Source organism: Pristiophorus japonicus, chromosome 32 (genome assembly GCF_044704955.1).
Source record: "Pristiophorus japonicus isolate sPriJap1 chromosome 32, sPriJap1.hap1, whole genome shotgun sequence".
In the NCBI taxonomy this organism is placed as follows: Eukaryota; Metazoa; Chordata; class Chondrichthyes; family Pristiophoridae; genus Pristiophorus; species Pristiophorus japonicus.
Window position 1 is genome coordinate 11,980,500 of NC_092008.1, and position 23,291 is coordinate 12,003,790.

Here is a 23,291-nt window from a genome sequence, read left to right on the forward strand (position 1 = left end):
CATCAATCAGACTCCCTTCAATCAGATTCTCATCAATCAGACTCCCAACAATCAGACTACCGTCAATCAGACCCCCATCAATCAGACTCCCATCAATCAGACCCCCATCAATAAGAACCTCATAAATCAGACTCCGATCAATCAGACCCCCGTCAGTCAGACCCGCATCAATCAAGCCCCCATCAATCAGACTCCCATCAATCAGACCCCCTTCAATCAGATTCCCATCAATCAGACTCCCATCAATTAGACTCCAATCAATCAGACCCTCATCAATCAGTTCCCAAGATTCAGAATCCCATCATCAGACTCCGAACAATCAGACTCCCATCAATCAGACTGTCATCAATCAGACCCACATCAATCAGTGCCCCATCAATCAGACCCCCATCAATCAGACCCCCATCAATCAGACTTCCATCAATCAGACCCCCATCAATCAGACCCCCATGAATCAGATCCCCATCAATCAGACGCCCATCAATCAGAATCCCATCTATCAGACCACCGTCAATCAGACCCCCGTCAATCAGACCCCCATCAATCAGACCCCATCAATCAGACTCCCATCAAATAGACCCCATCAATAAGTCCCCCATCAATCAGAACCACATCAATAAGACCCCATCAATCAGACCTCCATCAATCAGACCCCCATCAATCAGAACCCCATCAATAAGTCCCCCATCAATCAGACCCCCATCCATCAGAGTCCCATCATACAGATCTCCATTAATCAGACCCCTATCAATCAGACCTCCATCAATCAGACCCCCATCAATCAGAACCCTATCAATCAGACGTGCATCAATCAGGCCGCCATCAATGAGACGCCCATCAATCAGAACCCCATCAATCAGATCACCATCAATCTGACCCTCATCAATCAGACCTCCATCAATCATACCCCAATCAATCAGACCTCCATCAATCAGACCCCCATCAATCAGACCCCCATCAATCAGAAACCCATCTATCAGATCTCCATCAATCAGACCCCCATCAATGAGACGCCCATCAATCAGAACCCCATCAATCAGACCACCATCAATCAGACCTCCATCAATCAGACCTCCATCAATCAGACCCCCATCAATCAGAGCCCCATCAATCAGAGCCCCATCAATCAGACCTGCATCAATCAGGCCGCCATCAATCAGACGCCCATCAATCAGAACCCCATCAATCAGATCACCATCAATCTGACCCTCATCAATCAGACCTCCATCAATCATACCCCAATCAATCAGACCTCCATCAATCAGACCCCCATCAATCAGACCCCCATCAATCAGAAACCCATCAATCAGATCTCCATCAATCAGTCCCCCATCAATCCGACTCCCATCAATCAGTCTCCCATCAATCAGACTCCCATCAATCACATCCCCATTAATGAGTCCCCATCAATCAGAACCCCATTAATCAGACGCCCATCAATCAGACTCCCATCTGTCAGACTCACATCAATCAGACCACCATCAATCAGACCCCCATCAATCAGGACCCCATCAATCAGACTCCCATCAATCAGACTCCCTTCAATCAGATTCCCATCAATCAGACTCCCAACAATCAGACTCCCATCAATCAGACCCCCACCAATCAGACTCCCATCAATCAGACCCCCATCAATCAGAACCTAATAAATCAGACTCCGATCAATCTGACCCCCATCAGTCAGACCCGCATCAATCAAGCCCCCATCAATCAGACTCCCATCAATCAGACTCCCTTCAATCAGATTCCCATCAATCAGACGCCCATCAATCAGACTCCCATCAATCAGACCCTCATCAATCAGTTCCCAAGACTCAAACTCCCATCATCAGACTCCGAACAATCAGACTCCCATCAATCAGACTGCCATCAATCAGACTCACATCAATCAGTGCCCCATCAATCAGACCCCCATCAATCAGATCCCCATCAATCAGACGCCCATCAATCAGAACCCCATCTATCAGACCACCGTCAATCAAACCCCCATCAATCAGACCCCATCAATCAGACTCCCATCAATCAGACCCCATCAATAAGTCCCCCATCAATCAGAAACACATCAAAAAGACCCCATCAATCAGACCTCCATCAATCAGACCCCCATCAATCAGAACCCCATCAATAAGTCCCCCATCAATCAGACCCTCATCCATCAGAGTCCCATCATTCAGACCTCCATTAATCAGACCCCCATCAATCAGACCTCCATCAATCAGACCTCCATCAATCAGACCCCCATCAATCAGACCCCCATCAATCAGAAACCCATCAATCAGATCTCCATCAATCAGACCCCCATCAATGAGACGCCCATCAATCAGAACCCCATCAATCAGACCACCATCAATCAGACCTCCATCAATCAGACCTCCATCAATCAGACCTCCATCAATCAGACCCCCATCAATCAGAGCCCCATCAATCAGATCCCCATCAATCAGACCTGCATCAATCAGGCCGCCATCAATCAGACGCCCATCAATCAGAACCCCATCAATCAGATCACCATCAATCTGACCCACATCAATCAGACCTCCATCAATCATACCCAAATCAATCAGACCTCCATCAATCAGACCCCCATCAATCAGACCCCCATCAATCAGAAATCCATCAATCAGATCTCCATCAATCAGACCCCCATGAATGAGACGCCCATCAATTAGACCCCGTTCTATCAGACCCTCATCAATCAGACCACCATGAATCAGACCATCGGCAATCAGCCCCATATCAATCAGACCCCCATCAATTAGAGCCACATCAATCAATCCCCATCAATCAGACCTTGATGCATAGTGCCAAATTAATCATACCACAATCAATCAGACGCTCATCAAACAGACCCCCATTAATCAGACCATCATCAATCAGACCCCCATCAACCATTGCTCCGTTAATCATTCCACATCAATCAGACCCCATTCAATCAGGCGCTCATCAAACAGACCCCCATCAATCATACCCCCATCAATCAGATTCCCATCTATCAGTCTCCCATCTATCAGTCTCCCATCAATCAGACTCCCAACAATCAGACCACGATCAATTCGACCACCATCAATCAGACTCCCATCAATCAGACTCCCATCAATCAGTCTCCCATCAATCAGACTCCCAACAATCAGACCACCATCAATCAGACCCCCATTAATCAGTCCCCCATCAATCAGACTCCCATAAATCAGACGCCCATCAATCAGACTCCCATCAGTCAGACTCCCATCAATCACATCCCCATTAATGAGTCCCCATCAATCAGAACCCCATTAATCAGACGGCCATCAATTAGACTCCCATCTGTCAGACTCACATCAATCAGACCACCATCAAGCAGACCCCCATAAATCAGGCCCCCATCAATCAGACTCCCAACAATCAGACTCCCATCAATCAGACCCCCATCAATCAGACTCCCATCAATCAGACCCCCATCAATCAGAACCTCATAAATCAGACTCCGATCAATCAGACCCCCATCAGTCAGACCCGCATCAATCAAGCCCCCATCAATCAGACTCCCATCAATCAGACTCCCTTCAATCAGATTCCCATCAATCAGACTCCCATCAATCAGACTCCCATCAATCAGACCCTCATCAATCAGTTCCCAAGACTCAGACTCCCATCATCAGACTCCGAACAATCAGACTCCCATCAATCAGACTGCCATCAATCAGACTCACATCAATCAGTGCCCCATCAATCAGACCCCCATCAATCAGACCCCCATCAATCAGACTTGCATCAATCAGACCCCCATCAATCAGGCCCCCATCAATCAGATCCCCATCAATCAGACGCCCATCAATCAGAACCCCATCTATCAGACCACCGTCAATCAAACCCCCATCAATCAGACCCCATCAATCAGACTCCCATCAATCAGACCCCATCAATAAGTCCCCCATCAATCAGAAACACATCAAAAAGACCCCATCAATCAGACCTCCATCAATCAGAACCCCATCAATCAGAACCCCATCAATAAGTCCCCCATCAATCAGACCCTCATCCATCAGAGTCCCATCATTCAGACCTCCATTAATCAGACCCCCATCAATCAGACCTCCATCAATCAGACCTCCATCAATCAGACCCCCATCAATCAGACCCCCATCAATCAGAAACCCATCAATCAGATCTCCATCAATCAGACCCCCATCAATGAGACGCCCATCAATCAGAACCCCATCAATCAGACCACCATCAATCAGACCTCCATCAATCAGACCTCCATCAATCAGACCTCCATCAATCAGACCCCCATCAATCAGAGCCCCATCAATCAGATCCCCATCAATCAGACCTGCATCAATCAGGCCGCCATCAATCAGACGCCCATCAATCAGAACCCCATCAATCAGATCACCATCAATCTGACCCACATCAATCAGACCTCCATCAATCATACCCAAATCAATCAGACCTCCATCAATCAGACCCCCATCAATCAGACCCCCATCAATCAGAAATCCATCAATCAGATCTCCATCAATCAGACCCCCATGAATGAGACGCCCATCAATTAGACCCCGTTCTATCAGACCCTCATCAATCAGACCACCATGAATCAGACCATCGGCAATCAGCCCCATATCAATCAGACCCCCATCAATTAGAGCCACATCAATCAATCCCCATCAATCAGACCTTGATGCATAGTGCCAAATTAATCATACCACAATCAATCAGACGCTCATCAAACAGACCCCCATTAATCAGACCATCATCAATCAGACCCCCATCAACCATTGCTCCGTTAATCATTCCACATCAATCAGACCCCATTCAATCATTCGCTCATCAAACAGACCCCCATCAATCATACCCCCATCAATCAGATTCCCATCTATCAGTCTCCCATCTATCAGTCTCCCATCAATCAGACTCCCAACAATCAGACCACCATCAATTCGACCACCATCAATCAGACTCCCATCAATCAGACTCCCATCAATCAGTCTCCCATCAATCAGACTCCCAACAATCAGACCACCATCAATCAGACCCCCATTAATCAGTCCCCCATCAATCAGACTCCCATAAATCAGACGCCCATCAATCAGACTCCCATCAGTCAGACTCCCATCAATCACATCCCCATTAATGAGTCCCCATCAATCAGAACCCCATTAATCAGACGGCCATCAATTAGACTCCCATCTGTCAGACTCACATCAATCAGACCACCATCAAGCAGACCCCCATAAATCAGGCCCCCATCAATCAGACTCCCAACAATCAGACTCCCATCAATCAGACCCCCATCAATCAGACTCCCATCAATCAGACCCCCATCAATCAGAACCTCATAAATCAGACTCCGATCAATCAGACCCCCATCAGTCAGACCCGCATCAATCAAGCCCCCAACAATCAGACTCCCATCAATCAGACTCCCATCAATCAGTCTCCCATCAATCAGACTCCCAACAATCAGACCACCATCAATCAGACCCCCATTAATCAGTCCCCCATCAATCAGACTCCCATCAATCAGACGCCCATCAATCAGACTCCCATCAATCAGACTCCCATCAATCACATCCCCATTAATGAGTCCCCATCAATCAGAACCCCATTAATCAGACGCCCATCAATTAGACTCCCATCTGTCAGACTCACATCAATCAGACCACCATCAATCAGACCGCCATCAATCAGGCCCCCATCAATCAGACTCCCATCAATCAGACTCCCTTCAATCAGATTCTCATCAATCAGACTCCCAACAATCAGACTCCCATCAATCAGACCCCCATCAATCAGGCTCCCATCAATCAGACCCCCATCAATCAGAACCTCATAAATCAGACTCCGATCAATCAGACCCCCATCAGTCAGACCCGCATCAATCAAGCCTCCATCAATCAGACTCCCATCAATCAGACCCCCTTCAATCAGATTCCCATCAATCAGACTCCCATCAATTAGACTCCAATCAATCAGACCCTCATCAATCAGTTCCCAAGAATCAGAATCCCATCATCAGACTCCGAACAATCAGACTCCCATCAATCAGACTGTCATCAATCAGACCCACATCAATCAGTGCCCCATCAATCAGACCCCCATCAATCAGACCCCCCTCAATCAGACCACCGTCAATCAGACCCCCGTCAATCAGACCCCCATCAATCAGACCCCATCAATCAGACTCCCATCAAATAGACCCCATCAATAAGTCCCCCATCAATCAGAACCACATCAATAAGACCCCATCAATCAGACCTCCATCAATCAGACCCCCATCAATCATAACCCCATCAATAAGTCCCCCATCAATCAGACCCCCATCCATCAGAGTCCCATCATTCAGATCTCCATTAATCAGACCCCTATCAATCAGACCTCCATCAATCAGACCCCCATCAATCAGAACCCTATCAATCAGACGTGCATCAATCAGGCCGCCATCAATCAGACGCCCATCAATCAGAACCCCATCAATCAGATCACCATCAATCTGACCCTCATCAATCAGACCTCCATCAATCATACCCCAATCAATCAGACCTCCATCAATCAGACCCCCATCAATCAGACCCCCATCAATCAGAAACCCATCAATCAGACCCCCATCAATCAGAACCCCATCAATCAGACCACCATCAATCAGACCTCCATCAATCAGACCTCCATCAATCAGACCCCCATCAATCAGAGCCCCATCAATCAGAGCCCCATCAATCAGACCTGCATCAATCAGGCCGCCATCAATCAGACGCCCATCAATCAGAACCCCATCAATCAGATCACCATCAATCTGACCCTCATCAATCAGACCTCCATCAATCATACCCCAATCAATCAGACCTCCATCAATCAGACCCCCATCAATCAGACCCCCATCAATCAGAAACCCATCAATCAGATCTCCATCAATCAGACCCCCATCAATGAGACGCCCATCAATCAGAACCCCATCAATCAGACCACCATCAATCAGACCTCCATCAATTAGACCCCGTTCTATCAGACCCTCATCAATCAGACCACCATGAATCAGACCATCGGCAATCAGCCCCATATCAATCAGACCCCCATCAATCAGAGCCACATCAATCAATCCCCATCAATCAGACCTTGATGCATCGTGCCAAATTAATCATACCACAATCAATCAGACGCTCATTAAACAGACCCCCATTAATCAGACCATCATCAATCAGACCCCCATCAACCTTTGCTCCGTTAATCATTCCACATCAATCAGACCCCATTCAATCAGACGCTCATCAAACAGACCCCCATCAATCATACCCCCATCAATCAGATTCCCATCTATCAGTCTCCCATCTATCAGACTTCCATCAATCAGGCCCCCATCAATCAGATCCCCATCAATCAGACGCCCATCAATCAGAACCCCATCTATCAGACCACCGTCAATCAGACCCCCATCAATCAGACCCCATCAATCAGAATCCCATCAATCAGACCCCATCAATAAGTCCCCCATCAATCAGAACCACATCAATAAGACCCCATCAATCAGACTTCCATCAATCAGACCCCCATCAATTAGAACCCCATCAATAAGTCGCCCATCAATCAGACCCTCATCCATCAGAGTCCCATCATTCAGACCTCCATTAATCAGACCCCCATCAATCAGACCTCCATCAATCAGACCCCCATCAATAAGAACCCCATCAATCAGACCTGCATCAATCAGGCCGCCATCAATCAGACGCCCATCAATCAGAACCCCATCAATCAGATCACCATCAATCTGACCCTCATCAATCAGACTCCCATCAATCAGTCTCCCATCAATCAGACTCCCAACAATCAGACCACCATCAATTCGACCACCATCAATCAGACTCCCATCAATCAGACTCCCATCAATCAGTCTCCCATCAATCAGACTCCCAACAATCAGACCACCATCAATCAGACCCCCATTAATCAGTCCCCCATCAATCAGACTCCCATCAATCAGACGCCCATCAATCAGACTCCCATCAATCAGACTCCCATCAATCACATCCCCATTAATGAGTCCCCATCAATCAGAACCCCATTAATCAGACGCCCATCAATTAGACTCCCATCTGTCAGACTCACATCAATCAGACCACCATCAATCAGACCCCCATCAATCAGGCCCCCATCAATCAGACTCCCATCAATCAGACTCCCTTCAATCAGATTCCCATCAATCAGACTCCCAACAATCAGACTCCCATCAATCAGACCCCCATCAATCAGACTCCCATCAATCAGATCCCCATCAATCAGAACCTCATAAATCAGACTCCGATCAATCAGACCCCCATCAGTCAGACCCGCATCAATCAAGCCCCCATCAATCAGTCTCCCATCAATCAGACTCCCAACAATCAGACCACCATCAATCAAACCCCCATTAATCAGTCCCCCATCAATCAGACTCCCATCAATCAGACGCCCATCAATCAGACTCCCATCAATCACATCCCCATTAATGAGTCCCCATCAATCAGAACCCCATTAATCAGACGCCCATCAATTAGACTCCCATCTGTCAGACTCACATCAATCAGACCACCATCAATCAGACCCCCATCAATCAGACTCCCTTCAATCAGATTCCCATCAATCAGACTCCCAACAATCAGACTCCCATCAATCAGACCCCCATCAATCAGACTCCCATCAATCAGACCCCCATTAATCAGAACCTCATAAATCAGACTCCGATCAATCAGACCCCCATCAGTCAGACCCGCATCAATCAAGCCCCCATCAATCAGACTCCCATCAATCAGACTCCCTTCAATCAGATTCCCATCAATCAGACTCCCATCAATCAGACTCCCATCAATCAGACCCTCATCAATCAGTTCCCAAGAATCAGAATCCCATCATCAGACTCCGAACAATCAGACTCCCATCAATCAGACTGTCATCAATCAGACCCACATCAATCAGTGCCCCATCAATCAGACCCCCATCAATCAGACCCCCATCAATCAGACTTCCATCAATCAGACCCCCATCAATCAGACCCCCATCAATCAGATCCCCATCAATCAGACGCCCATCAATCAGAACCCCATCTATCAGACCACCGTCAAGCAGACCCCCGTCAATCAGACCCCCATCAATCAGATCCCATCAATCAGACTCCCATCAATCAGACCCCATCAATAATTCCCCCATCAATCAGAACCACATAAATAAGACCCCATCAATCAGACCTCCATCAATCAGACCCCCATCAATCAGAACCCCATCAATAATCCCCCATCAATCAGACCCCCATCCATCAGAGTCCCATCATTCAGATCTCCATTAATCAGACCCCTATCAATCAGACCTCCATCAATCAGACCCCCATCAATCAGAACCCTATCAATCAGACCTGCATCAATCAGGCCGCCATCAATCAGACGCCCATCAATCAGAACCCCATCAATCAGATCACCATCAATCTGACCCTCATCAATCAGACCTCCATCAATCATACCCCAATCAATCAGACCTCCATCAATCAGACCCCCATCAATCAGACCCCCATCAATCAGAAACCCATCAATCAGATCTCCATCAATCAGACCCCCATCAATGAGACGCCCATCAATCAGAACCCCATCAATCAGATCACCATCAATCTGACCCTCATCAATCAGACCTCCATCAATCATACCCCAATCAATCAGACCTCCATCAATCAGACCCCCATCAATCAGACCCCCATCAATCAGAAACCCACCAATCAGACCCCCATTAATCAGAACCTCATAAATCAGACTCCGATCAATCAGACCCCCATCAGTCACATCCCCATTAATGAGTCCCCATCAAACAGAACCCCATTAATCAGACGCCCATCAATTAGACTCCCATCTGTCAGACTCACATCAATCAGACCCCCATCAGTCAGACCCGCATCAATCAAGCCACCATCAATCAGACTCCCATCAATCAGACTCCCATCAATCAGTCTCCCATCAATCAGACTCCCAACAATCAGACCACCATCAATCAGACCCCCATTAATCAGTCCCCCATCAATCAGACTCCCATCAATCAGACGCCCATCAATCAGACTCCCATCAATCACATCCCCATTAATGAGTCCCCATCAATCAGAACCCCATTAATCAGACGCCCATCAATTAGACTCCCATCTGTCAGACTCACATCAATCAGACCACCATCAATCAGACCCCCATCAATCAGACTCCCTTCAATCAGATTCCCATCAATCAGACTCCCAACAATCAGACTCCCATCAATCAGACCCCCATCAATCAGACTCCCATCAATCAGACCCCCATTAATCAGAACCTCATAAATCAGACTCCGATCAATCAGACCCCCATCAGTCAGACCCGCATCAATCAAGCCCCCATCAATCAGACTCCCATCAATCAGACTCCCTTCAATCAGATTCCCATCAATCAGACTCCCATCAATCAGACTCCCATCAATCAGACCCTCATCAATCAGTTCCCAAGAATCAGAATCCCATCATCAGACTCCGAACAATCAGACTCCCATCAATCAGACTGTCATCAATCAGACCCACATCAATCAGTGCCCCATCAATCAGACCCCCATCAATCAGACCCCCATCAATCAGACTTCCATCAATCAGACCCCCATCAATCAGACCCCCATCAATCAGATCCCCATCAATCAGACGCCCATCAATCAGAACCCCATCTATCAGACCACCGTCAAGCAGACCCCCGTCAATCAGACCCCCATCAATCAGATCCCATCAATCAGACTCCCATCAATCAGACCCCATCAATAATTCCCCCATCAATCAGAACCACATAAATAAGACCCCATCAATCAGACCTCCATCAATCAGACCCCCATCAATCAGAACCCCATCAATAATCCCCCATCAATCAGACCCCCATCCATCAGAGTCCCATCATTCAGATCTCCATTAATCAGACCCCTATCAATCAGACCTCCATCAATCAGACCCCCATCAATCAGAACCCTATCAATCAGACCTGCATCAATCAGGCCGCCATCAATCAGACGCCCATCAATCAGAACCCCATCAATCAGATCACCATCAATCTGACCCTCATCAATCAGACCTCCATCAATCATACCCCAATCAATCAGACCTCCATCAATCAGACCCCCATCAATCAGACCCCTATCAATCAGAAACCCATCAATCAGATCTCCATCAATCAGACCCCCATCAATGAGACGCCCATCAATCAGAACCCCATCACTCAGACCAGCATCAATCAGACCTCCATCAATCAGACCTCCATCAATCAGACCCCCATCAATCAGACCCCCATCAATCAGAGCCCCATCAATCAGAGCCCCATCAATCAGACCTGCATCAATCAGGCCGCCATCAATCAGACGCCCATCAATCAGAACCCCATCAATCAGATCACCATCAATCTGACCCTCATCAATCAGACCTCCATCAATCATACCCCAATCAATCAGACCTCCATCAATCAGACCCCCATCAATCAGACCCCCATCAATCAGAAACCCATCAATCAGATCTCCATCAATCAGACCCCCATCAATGAGACGCCATCAATCAGAACCCCATCAATCAGACCACCATCAATCAGACCTCCATCAATTAGACCCCGTTCTATCAGACCCTCATCAATCAGACCACCATGAATCAGACCATCGGCAATCAGCCCCATATCAATCAGACCCCCATCAATCAGAGCCACATCAATGAATCCCCATCAATCAGACCTTGATGCATAGTGCCAAATTAATCATACCACAATCAATCAGACGCTCATCAAACAGACCCTCATTAATCAGACCATCATCAATCAGACCCCCATCAACCATTGCTCCGTTAAACATTCCACATCAATCAGACCCCATTCAATCAGACGCTCATCAAACAGACCCCCATCAATCATACCCCCATCAATCAGATTCCCATCTATCAGTCTCCCATCTATCAGTCTCCCATCAATCAGACTCCCAACAATCAGACCACCATCAATTCGACCACCATCAATCAGACTCCCATCAATCAGACTCCCATCAATCAGTCTCCCATCAATCAGACTCCCAACAATCAGACCACCATCAATCAGACCCCCATTAATCAGTCCCCCATCAATCAGACTCCCATCAATCAGACGCCCATCAATCAGACTCCCATCTGTCAGACTCGCATCAATCAGGCCACCATCAATCAGACCCCCATCAATCAGGCCCCCATCAATCAGACTCCCATCAATCAGACTCCCTTCAATCAGATTCCCATCAATCAGACTCCCAACAATCAGACTCAAATCAATTAGACCCCCATCAATCAGACTCCCATCAATCAGACCCCCATCAATCAGAACCTCATAAATCAGACTCCGATCAATCAGACCCCCATCAGTCACACCCGCATCAATCAAGCCCCCATCAATCAGACTCCCATCAATCAGACTCCCAACAATCAGACCACCATCAATCAGACCCCCATTAATCAGTCCCCCATCAATCAGACTCCCATCAATCAGACGCCCATCAATCAGACTCCCATCAATCAGACTCCCATCAATCACATCCCCATGAATGAGTCCCCATCAATCAGAACCCCATTAATCAGACGCCCATCAATTAGACTCCCATCTGTCAGACTCACATCAATCAGACCACCATCAATCAGACCCCCATCAATCAGGCCCCCATCAATCAGACGCCCATCAATCAGACTCCCTTCAATCAGATTCCCATCAATCAGACTCCCAACAATCAGACTCCCATCAATTAGACCCCCATCAATCAGACTCCCATCAATCAGACCCCCATCAATCAGAACCTCATAAATCAGACTCCGATCAATCACACCCCCATCAGTCAGACCCACATCAATCAAGCCCCCATCAATCAGACTCCCATCAATCAGACTCCCTTCAATCAGATTCCCATCAATCAGGCTCCCATCAATCAGACTCCCATCAATCAGACCCTCATCAATCAGTTCCCAAGAATCAGACTCCCATCATCTGACTCCGAACAATCAGACTCCCATCAATCAGACTGTCATCAATCAGACCCACATCAATCAGTGCCCCATCAATCAGACCCCCATCAATCAGACCCCCATCAATCAGGCTTCCATCAATCAGACCCCCATCAATCAGACCCCCATCAATCAGATCCCCATCAATCAGACGCCCATCAATCAGAACCCCATCTATCAGACCACCGTCAAGCAGACCCCCGTCAATCAGACCCCCATCAATCAGACCCCATCAATCAGACTCCCATCAATCAGACCCCATCAATAAGTCCCCCATCAATCAGAACCACATCAATAAGACCCCATCAATCAGACCTCCATCAATCAGACCCCCATCAATCAGAACCCCATCAATAAGTCCCCCATCAATCAGACCCCCATCCATCAGAGTCCCATCATTCAGATCTCCATTAATCAGACCCCTATCAATCAGACCTCCATCAATCAGACCCCCATCAATCAGAACCCTATCAATCAGACCTGCCTCAATCAGACCTCCATCAATCAGACCCCCATCAATCAGAACCCTATCAATCAGACCTGCATCAATCAGGCCGCCATCAATCAGACGCCCATCAATCAGAACCCCATCAATGAGATCACCATCAATCTGACCCTCATCAATCAGACCTCCATCAATCATACCCCAATCAATCAGACCTCCATCAATCAGACCGCTATCAATCAGACCCCCATCAATCAGAAACCCATCAATCAGATCTCCATCAATCAGACCCCCATCAATGAGACGCCCATCAATCAGAACCCCATAAATCAGACCACCATCAATCAGACCTCCATCAATCAGACCTCCATCAATCAGACCTCCATCAATCAGACCCCCATCAATCAGAGCCCCATCAATCAGAGCCCCATCAATCAGACCTGCATCAATCAGGCCGCCATCATTCAGATGCCCATCAATCAGAACCCCATCAATCAGATCACCATCAATCTGACGCCCATCAATCAGACCTCCATCATTCATACCCAAATCAATCAGACCTCCATCAATCAGACCCCCATCAATCAGACCCCCATCAATCAGAAACCCATCAATCAGATCTCCATCAATCAGACCCCCATCAATGAGACGCCCATCAATCAGAACCCCATCAATCAGACCACCATCAATCAGACCTCCATCAATTAGACCCCGTTCTATCAGACCCTCATCAATCAGACCACCATGAATCAGACCATCGGCAATCAGCTCCATATCAATCAGACCCCCATCAATCAGAGCCACATCAATCAATCCCCATCAATCAGACCTTGATGCATAGTGCCAAATTAATCATACCACAATCAATCAGACGCTCATCAAACAGACCCCCATTAATCAGACCATCATCAATCAGACCCCCATCAACCATTGCTCCGTTAATCATTCCACATCAATCAGACCCCATTCAATCAGACGTTCATCAAACAGACCCCCATCAATCATACCCCCATCAATCAGATTCCCATCTATCAGTCTCCCATCTATCAGACTTCCATCAATCAGACCCCCATCAATCAGGCCCCCATCAATCAGATCCCCATCAATCAGACGCCCATCAATCAGAACCCCATCTATCAGCCCACCGTCAATCAGACCCCCATCAATCAGACCCCATCAATCAGAACCCCATCAATAAGTCCCCCATCAATCAGACCATCATCCATCAGAGTCCCATCATTCAGACCTCCATTAATCAGACCCCCATCAATCAGACCTCCATCAATCAGACCCCCATCAATCAGAACCCCATCAATCAGACCTGCATCAATCAGGCCGCCATCAATCAGACGCCCATCAATCAGAACCCCATCAATCAGACCACCATCAATCAGACCTCCATCAATCAGACCTCCATCAATCAGACCCCCATCAATCAGAGCCCCATCAATCAGAGCCCCATCAATGAGACCTGCATCAATCAGGCCGCCATCAATCAGACGCCCATCAATCAGAAACCCATCACTCAGAACCCCATCAATCAGACCACCATCAATCAGACCTCCATCAATCAGACCTCCATCAATCAGACCCCCATCAATCAGAGCCCCATCAATCAGAGCCCCATCAATGAGACCTGCATCAATCAGGCCGCCATCAATCAGACGCCCATCAATCAGAACACCATCAATCAGATCACCATCAATCTGACCCTCATCAATAAGATCTCCATCAATCATACCCCAATCAATCAGACCTCCATCAATCAGACCCCCATCAATCAGACCCCCATCAATCAGAAACCCATCAATCAGATCTCCATCAATCAGACCCCCATCAATGAGACGCCCATCAATCAGAACCCCATCAATCAGACCACCATCAATCAGACCTCCATCAATTAGACCCCGTTCTATCAGACCCTCATCAATCAGACCACCATGAATCAGACCATCGGCAATCAGCCCCATATCAATCAGACCCCCATCAATCAGAGCCACATCAATCAATCCCCATCAATCAGACCTTGATGCATAGTGCCAAATTAATCATACCACAATCAATCAGACGCTCATCAAACAGACCCCCATTAATCAGACCATCATCAATCAGACCCCCATCAACCATTGCTCCGTTAATCATTCCACATCAATCAAACCCCATTCAATCAGACGCTCATCAAACAGACCCCCATCAATCATACCCCCATCAATCAGATTCCCATCTATCAGTCTCCCATCTATCAGTCTCCCATCAATCAGACTCCCAACAATCAGACCACCATCAATTCGACCACCATCAATCAGACTCCCATCAATCAGACTCCCATCAATCAGTCTCCCATCAATCAGACTCCCAACAATCAGACCACCATCAATCAGACCCCCATTAATCAGTCCCCTATCAATCAGACTCCCATCCATCAGATGCCCATCAATCAGACTCCCATCAATCAGACTCCCATCAATCACATCCCCATTAATGAGTCCCCATCAATCAGAACCCCATTAATCAGACGCCCATCAATTAGACTCCCATCTATCAGACTCACATCAATCAGACCACCATCAATCAGACCCCCATCAATCAGGCCCTCATCAATCAGACTCCCATCAATCAGACTCCCTTCAATCAGATTCCCATCAATCAGACTCCCAACAATCAGACTCCCATCAATCAGACCCCCATCAATCAGACTCCCATCAATCAGACCCCCATCAATCAGAACCTCATAAATCAGACTCCGATCAATCAGACCCCCATCAGTCAGACCCGCATCAATCAAGCCCCCATCAATCAGACTCCCATCAATCAGACTCCCATCAATCAGTCTCCCATCAATCAGACTCCCAACAATCAGACCACCATCAATCAGACCCCCATTAATCAGTCCCCCATCAATCAGACTCCCATCAATCAGACGCCCATCAATCAGACTCCCATCAATCAGACTCCCATCAAGCACATCCCCATTAATGAGTCCCCATCAATCAGAACCCCATTAATCAGACGCCCATCAATTAGACTCCGATCTGTCAGACTCACATCAATCAGACCACCATCAAACAGACCCCCATCAATCAGACTCCCTTCAATCAGATTCCCATCAATCAGACTCCCAACAATCAGACTCCCATCAATCAGACCCCCATCAATCAGACTCCCATCAGTCAGACCCCCATCAATCAGAACCTCATAAATTAGACTCCGATCAATCAGACCCTCATCAGTCAGACCCGCATCAATCAAGCCCCCATCAATCAGACTCCCATCAATCAGACTGCCTTCAATTAGATTCCCATCAATCAGACTCCCATCAATCAGACTCCCATCAATCAGACCCTCATCAATCAGTTCCCAAGAATCAGACTCCCATCATCAGACTCCGAACAATCAGACTCCCATCAATCAGACTGTCATCAATCAGACCCACATCAATCAGTGCCCCATCAATCAGACCCCCATCAATCAGACCCCCATCAATCAGACCCCCATCAATCAGACTTCCATCAATCAGACCCCCATCAATCAGACCCCCATCAATCAGATCCCCATCAATCAGACGCCCATCAATCAGAACCCCATCTATCAGACCACCGTCAAGCAGACCCCCGTCAATCAGACCCCCATCAATCAGACCCCATCAATCAGACTCCCATCAATCAGACCCCATCAATAAGTCCCCCATCAATCAGACCCCCATCCATCAGAGTCCCATCATTCAGATCTCCATTAATCAGACCCCTATCAATCAGACCTCCATCAATCAGACCCCCATCAATCAGAACCCTATCAATCAGACCTGCATCAATCAGGCCGCCATCAATCAGACGCCCATCAATCAGAACCCCATCAATCAGATCACCATCAATCTGACCCTCATCAATCAGACCTCCATCAATCATACCCCAATCAATCAGACCTCCATCAATCAGACCCCCATCAATCAGACCCCCATCAATCAGAAACCCATCAATCAGATCTCCATCAATCAGACCCCCATCAATGAGACGCCCATCAATCAGAACCCCATCAATCAGACCCCCATCAATCAGAACCCCATCAATCAGATCACCATCAATCTGACCCTCATCAATCAGACCTCCATCAATCATACCCCAATCAATCAGACCTCCATCAATCAGACCCCCATCAATCAGACCCCCATCAATCAAAAACCCATCAATCAGATCTCTATCAATCAGACCCCCATCAATGAGACGCCCATCAATCAGAACCCCATCAATCAGACCTCCATCAATTAGACCCCGTTCTATCAGACCCTCATCAATCAGACCACCATGAATCAGACCATCGGCAATCAGCCCCATATCAATCAGACCCCCATCAATCAGAGCCACATCAATCAATCCCCATCAATCAGACCTTGATGCATAGTGCCAAATTAATCATACCACAATCAATCAGACGCTCATCAAACAGACCCTCATTAATCAGACCATCATCAATCAGACCCCCATCAACCATTGCTCCGTTAATCATTCCACATCAATCAGACCCCATTCAATCAGACGCTCATCAAACAGACCCCCATCAATCATACCCCCATCAATCAGATTCCCATCTATCAGTCTCCCATCTATCAGTCTCCCATCAATCAGACTCCCAACAATCAGACCACCATCAATTCGACCAACATCAATCAGACTCCCATCAATCAGACTCCCATCAATCAGACTCCCATCAATCAGACGCCCATCAATCAGACTCCCATCAATCAGACTCCCATCAATCACATCCCCATTAATGAGTCCCCATCAATCAGAAACCCATTTATCAGACGCCCATCAATCAGACTCCCATCTGTCAGACTCGCATCAATCAGGCCACCATCAATCAGACCCCCATCAATCAGGCCCCCATCAATCAGACTCCCATCAATCAGACTCCCTTCAATCAGATTCCCATCAATCAGACTCCCAACAATCAGACTCCCATCAATCAGACCCCCATCAATCAGACTCCCATCAATCAGACCCCCATCAATCAGAACCTCATAAATCAAACTCCGATCAATCAGACCCCCATCAATCAGACCCGCATCAATTAGACACCCATCAATTAGACCCCCATCAATCAGAACCTCATAAATCAGACTCCGATCAATCAGACCCCCATCAGTCAGACCCGCATCAATCAAGCCCCCATCAATCAGACTCCCATCAATCAGACTCCCAACAATCAGACCACCATCAATCAGAACTCCATTAATCAGTCCCCCATCAATCAGACTCCCATCAATCAGACGCCCATCAATCAGACTCCCATCAATCAGACTCCCATCAATCACATCCCCATGAATGAGTCCCCATCAATCAGAACCCCATTAATCAGACGCCCATCAATTAGACTCCCATCTGTCAGACTCACATCAATCAGACCACCATCAATCAGACCCCCATCAATCAGGCCCCCATCAATCAGACGCCCATCAATCAGACTCCCTTCAATCAGATTCCCATCAATCAGACTCCCAACAATCAGACTCCCATCAATTAGACCCCCATCAATCAGACTCCCATCAATCAGACCCCCATCAATCAGAACCTCATAAATCAGACTCCGATCAATCAGACCCCCATCAGTCAGACCCACATCAATCAAGCCCCCATCAATCAGACTCTCATCAATCAGACTCCCTTCAATCAGATTCCCATCAATCAGACTCCCATCAATCAGACTCCCATCAATCAGACCCTCATCAATCAGTTCCCAAGAATCAGACTCCCATCATCAGACTCCGAACAATCAGACTCCCATCAATCAGACTGTCATCAATCAGACCCACATCAATCAGTGCCCCATCAATCAGACCCCCATCAATCAGACCCCCATCAATCAGACTTCCATCAATCAGACCCCCATCAATCAGACCCGCATCAATCAGATCCCCATCAATCAGACGCCCATCAATCAGAACGCCATCTATCAGACCACCGTCAAGCAGACCCCCGTCAATCAGACCCCCATCAATCAGACCCCATCAATCAGACTCCCATCAATCAGACCCCATCAATAAGTCCCCCATCAATCAGAACCACATCAATAAGACCCCATCAATCAGACCTCCATCAATCAGACCCCCATCAATCAGAACCCCTTCAATAAGTCCCCCATCAATCAGACCCCCATCCATCAGAGTCCCATCATTCAGATCTCCATTAATCAGACCCCTATCAATCAGACCTCCATCAATCAGACCCCCATCAATCAGAACCCTATCAATCAGACCTGCATCAATCAGGCCGCCATCAATCAGACGCCCATCAATCAGAACCCCATCAATCAGATCACCATCAATCTGACCCTCATCAATCAGACCTCCATCAATCATACCCCAATCAATCAGACCTCCATCAATCAGACCCCCATCAATCAGACCCCCATCAATCAGAAACCCATCAATCAGATCTCCATCAATCAGACCCCCATCAATGAGACGCCCATCAATCAGAACCCCATCAATCAGACCCCCATCAATCAGAACCCCATCAATCAGATCACCATCAATCTGACCCTCATCAATCAGACCTCCATCAATCATACCCCAATCAATCAGACCTCCATCAATCAGACCCCCATCAATCAGACCCCCATCAATCAAAAACCCATCAATCAGATCTCTATCAATCAGACCCCCATCAATGAGACGCCCATCAATCAGAACCCCATCAATCAGACCTCCATCAATTAGACCCCGTTCTATCAGACCCTCATCAATCAGACCACCATGAATCAGACCATCGGCAATCAGCCCCATATCAATCAGACCCCCATCAATCAGAGCCACATCAATCAATCCCCATCAATCAGACCTTGATGCATAGTGCCAAATTAATCATACCACAATCAATCAGACGCTCATCAAACAGACCCTCATTAATCAGACCATCATCAATCAGACCCCCATCAACCATTGCTCCGTTAATCATTCCACATCAATCAGACCCCATTCAATCAGACGCTCATCAAACAGACCCCCATCAATCATAGCCCCATCAATCAGATTCCCATCTATCAGTCTCCCATCTATCAGTCTCCCATCAATCAGACTCCCAACAATCAGACCACCATCAATTCGACCAACATCAATCAGACTCCCATCAATCAGACTCCCATCAATCAGACTCCCATCAATCAGACGCCCATCAATCAGACTCCCATCAATCAGACTCCCATCAATCACATCCCCATTAATGAGTCCCCATCAATCAGAAACCCATTTATCAGACGCCCATCAATCAGACTCCCATCTGTCAGACTCGCATCAATCAGGCCACCATCAATCAGACCCCCATCAATCAGGCCCCCATCAATCAGACTCCCATCAATCAGACTCCCTTCAATCAGATTCCCATCAATCAGACTCCCAACAATCAGACTCCCATCAATCAGACCCCCATCAATCAGACTCCCATCAATCAGACCCCCATCAATCAGAACCTCATAAATCAAACTCCGATCAATCAGACCCCCATCAATCAGACCCGCATCAATTAGACACCCATCAATTAGACCCCCATCAATCAGAACCTCATAAATCAGACTCCGATCAATCAGACCCCCATCAGTCAGACCCGCATCAATCAAGCCCCCATCAATCAGACTCCCATCAATCAGACTCCCAACAATCAGACCACCATCAATCAGAACTCCATTAATCAGTCCCCCATCAATCAGACTCCCATCAATCAGACGCCCATCAATCAGACTCCCATCAATCAGACTCCCATCAATCACATCCCCATGAATGAGTCCCCATCAATCAGAACCCCATTAATCAGACGCCCATCAATTAGACTCCCATCTGTCAGACTCACATCAATCAGACCACCATCAATCAGACCCCCATCAATCAGGCCCCCATCAATCAGACGCCCATCAATCAGACTCCCTTCAATCAGATTCCCATCAATCAGACTCCCAACAATCAGACTCCCATCAATTAGACCCCCATCAATCAGACTCCCATCAATCAGACCCCCATCAATCAGAACCTCATAAATCAGACTCCGATCAATCAGACCCCCATCAGTCAGACCCACATCAATCAAGCCCCCATCAATCAGACTCTCATCAATCAGACTCCCTTCAATCAGATTCCCATCAATCAGACTCCCATCAATCAGACTCCCATCAATCAGACCCTCATCAATCAGTTCCCAAGAATCAGACTCCCATCATCAGACTCCGAACAATCAGACTCCCATCAATCAGACTGTCATCAATCAGACCCACATCAATCAGTGCCCCATCAATCAGACCCCCATCAATCAGACCCCCATCAATCAGACTTCCATCAATCAGACCCCCATCAATCAGACCCGCATCAATCAGATCCCCATCAATCAGACGCCCATCAATCAGAACGCCATCTATCAGACCACCGTCAAGCAGACCCCCGTCAATCAGACCCCCATCAATCAGACCCCATCAATCAGACTCCCATCAATCAGACCCCATCAATAAGTCCCCCATCAATCAGAACCACATCAATAAGACCCCATCAATCAGACCTCCATCAATCAGACCCCCATCAATCAGAACCCCTTCAATAAGTCCCCCATCAATCAGACCCCCATCCATCAGAGTCCCATCATTCAGATCTCCATTAATCAGACCCCTATCAATCAGACCTCCATCAATCAGACCCCCATCAATCAGAACCCTATCAATCAGACCTGCATCAATCCGGCCGCCATCAATCAGACGCCCATCAATCAGAACCCCATCAATCAGATTACCATCAATCTGACCCTCATCAATCAGACCTCCATCAATCATACCCCAATCAATCAGACCTCCATCAATCAGACCCCTATCAATCAGACCCCCATCAATCAGAAACCCATCAATCAGATCTCCATCAATCAGACCCCCATCAATGAGACGCCCATCAATCAGAACCCCATCAATCAGACCACCATCAATCAGACCTCCATCAATCAGACCTCCATCAATCAGACCTCCATCAATCAGACCCCCATCAATCAGAGCCCCATCAATCAGAGCCCCATCAATCAGACCTGCATCAATCAGGCCGCCATCAATCAGACGCCCATCAATCAGAACCCCATCAATCAGATCACCATCAATCTGACCCTCATCAATCAGACCTCCATCAATCATACCCCAATCAATCAGACCTCCATCAATCAGACCCCCATCAATCAGACCCCCATCAATCAGAAACCCATCAATCAGATCTCCATCAATCAGACCCCCATCAATGAGACGCCCATCAATCAGAACCCCATCAATCAGACCACCATCAATCAGACCTCCATCAATTAGACCCCGTTCTATCAGACCCTCATCAATCAGACCACCATGAATCAGACCATCGGCAATCAGCCCCATATCAATCAGACCCCCATCAATCAGAGCCACATCAATCAATCCCCATCAATCAGACCTTGATGCATAGTGCCAAATTAATCATACCACAATCAATCAGACGCTCATCAAACAGACCCCCATTAATCAGACCATCATCAATCAGACCCCCATCAACCATTGCTCCGTTAATCATTCCACATCAATCAGACCCCATTCAATCAGACGCTCATCAAACAGACCCCCATCAATCATACCCCCATCAATCAGATTCCCATCTATCAGTCTCCCATCTATCAGACTTCCATCAATCAGACCCCCATCAATCAGGCCCCCATCAATCAGATCCCCATCAATCAGACGCCCATCAATCAGAACCCCATCTATCAGCCCACCGTCAATCAGACCCCCATCAATCAGACCCCATCAATCAGACTCCCATCAATCAGACCCCATCAATAAGTCCCCCATCAATCAGAACCACATCAATAAGACCCCATCAAT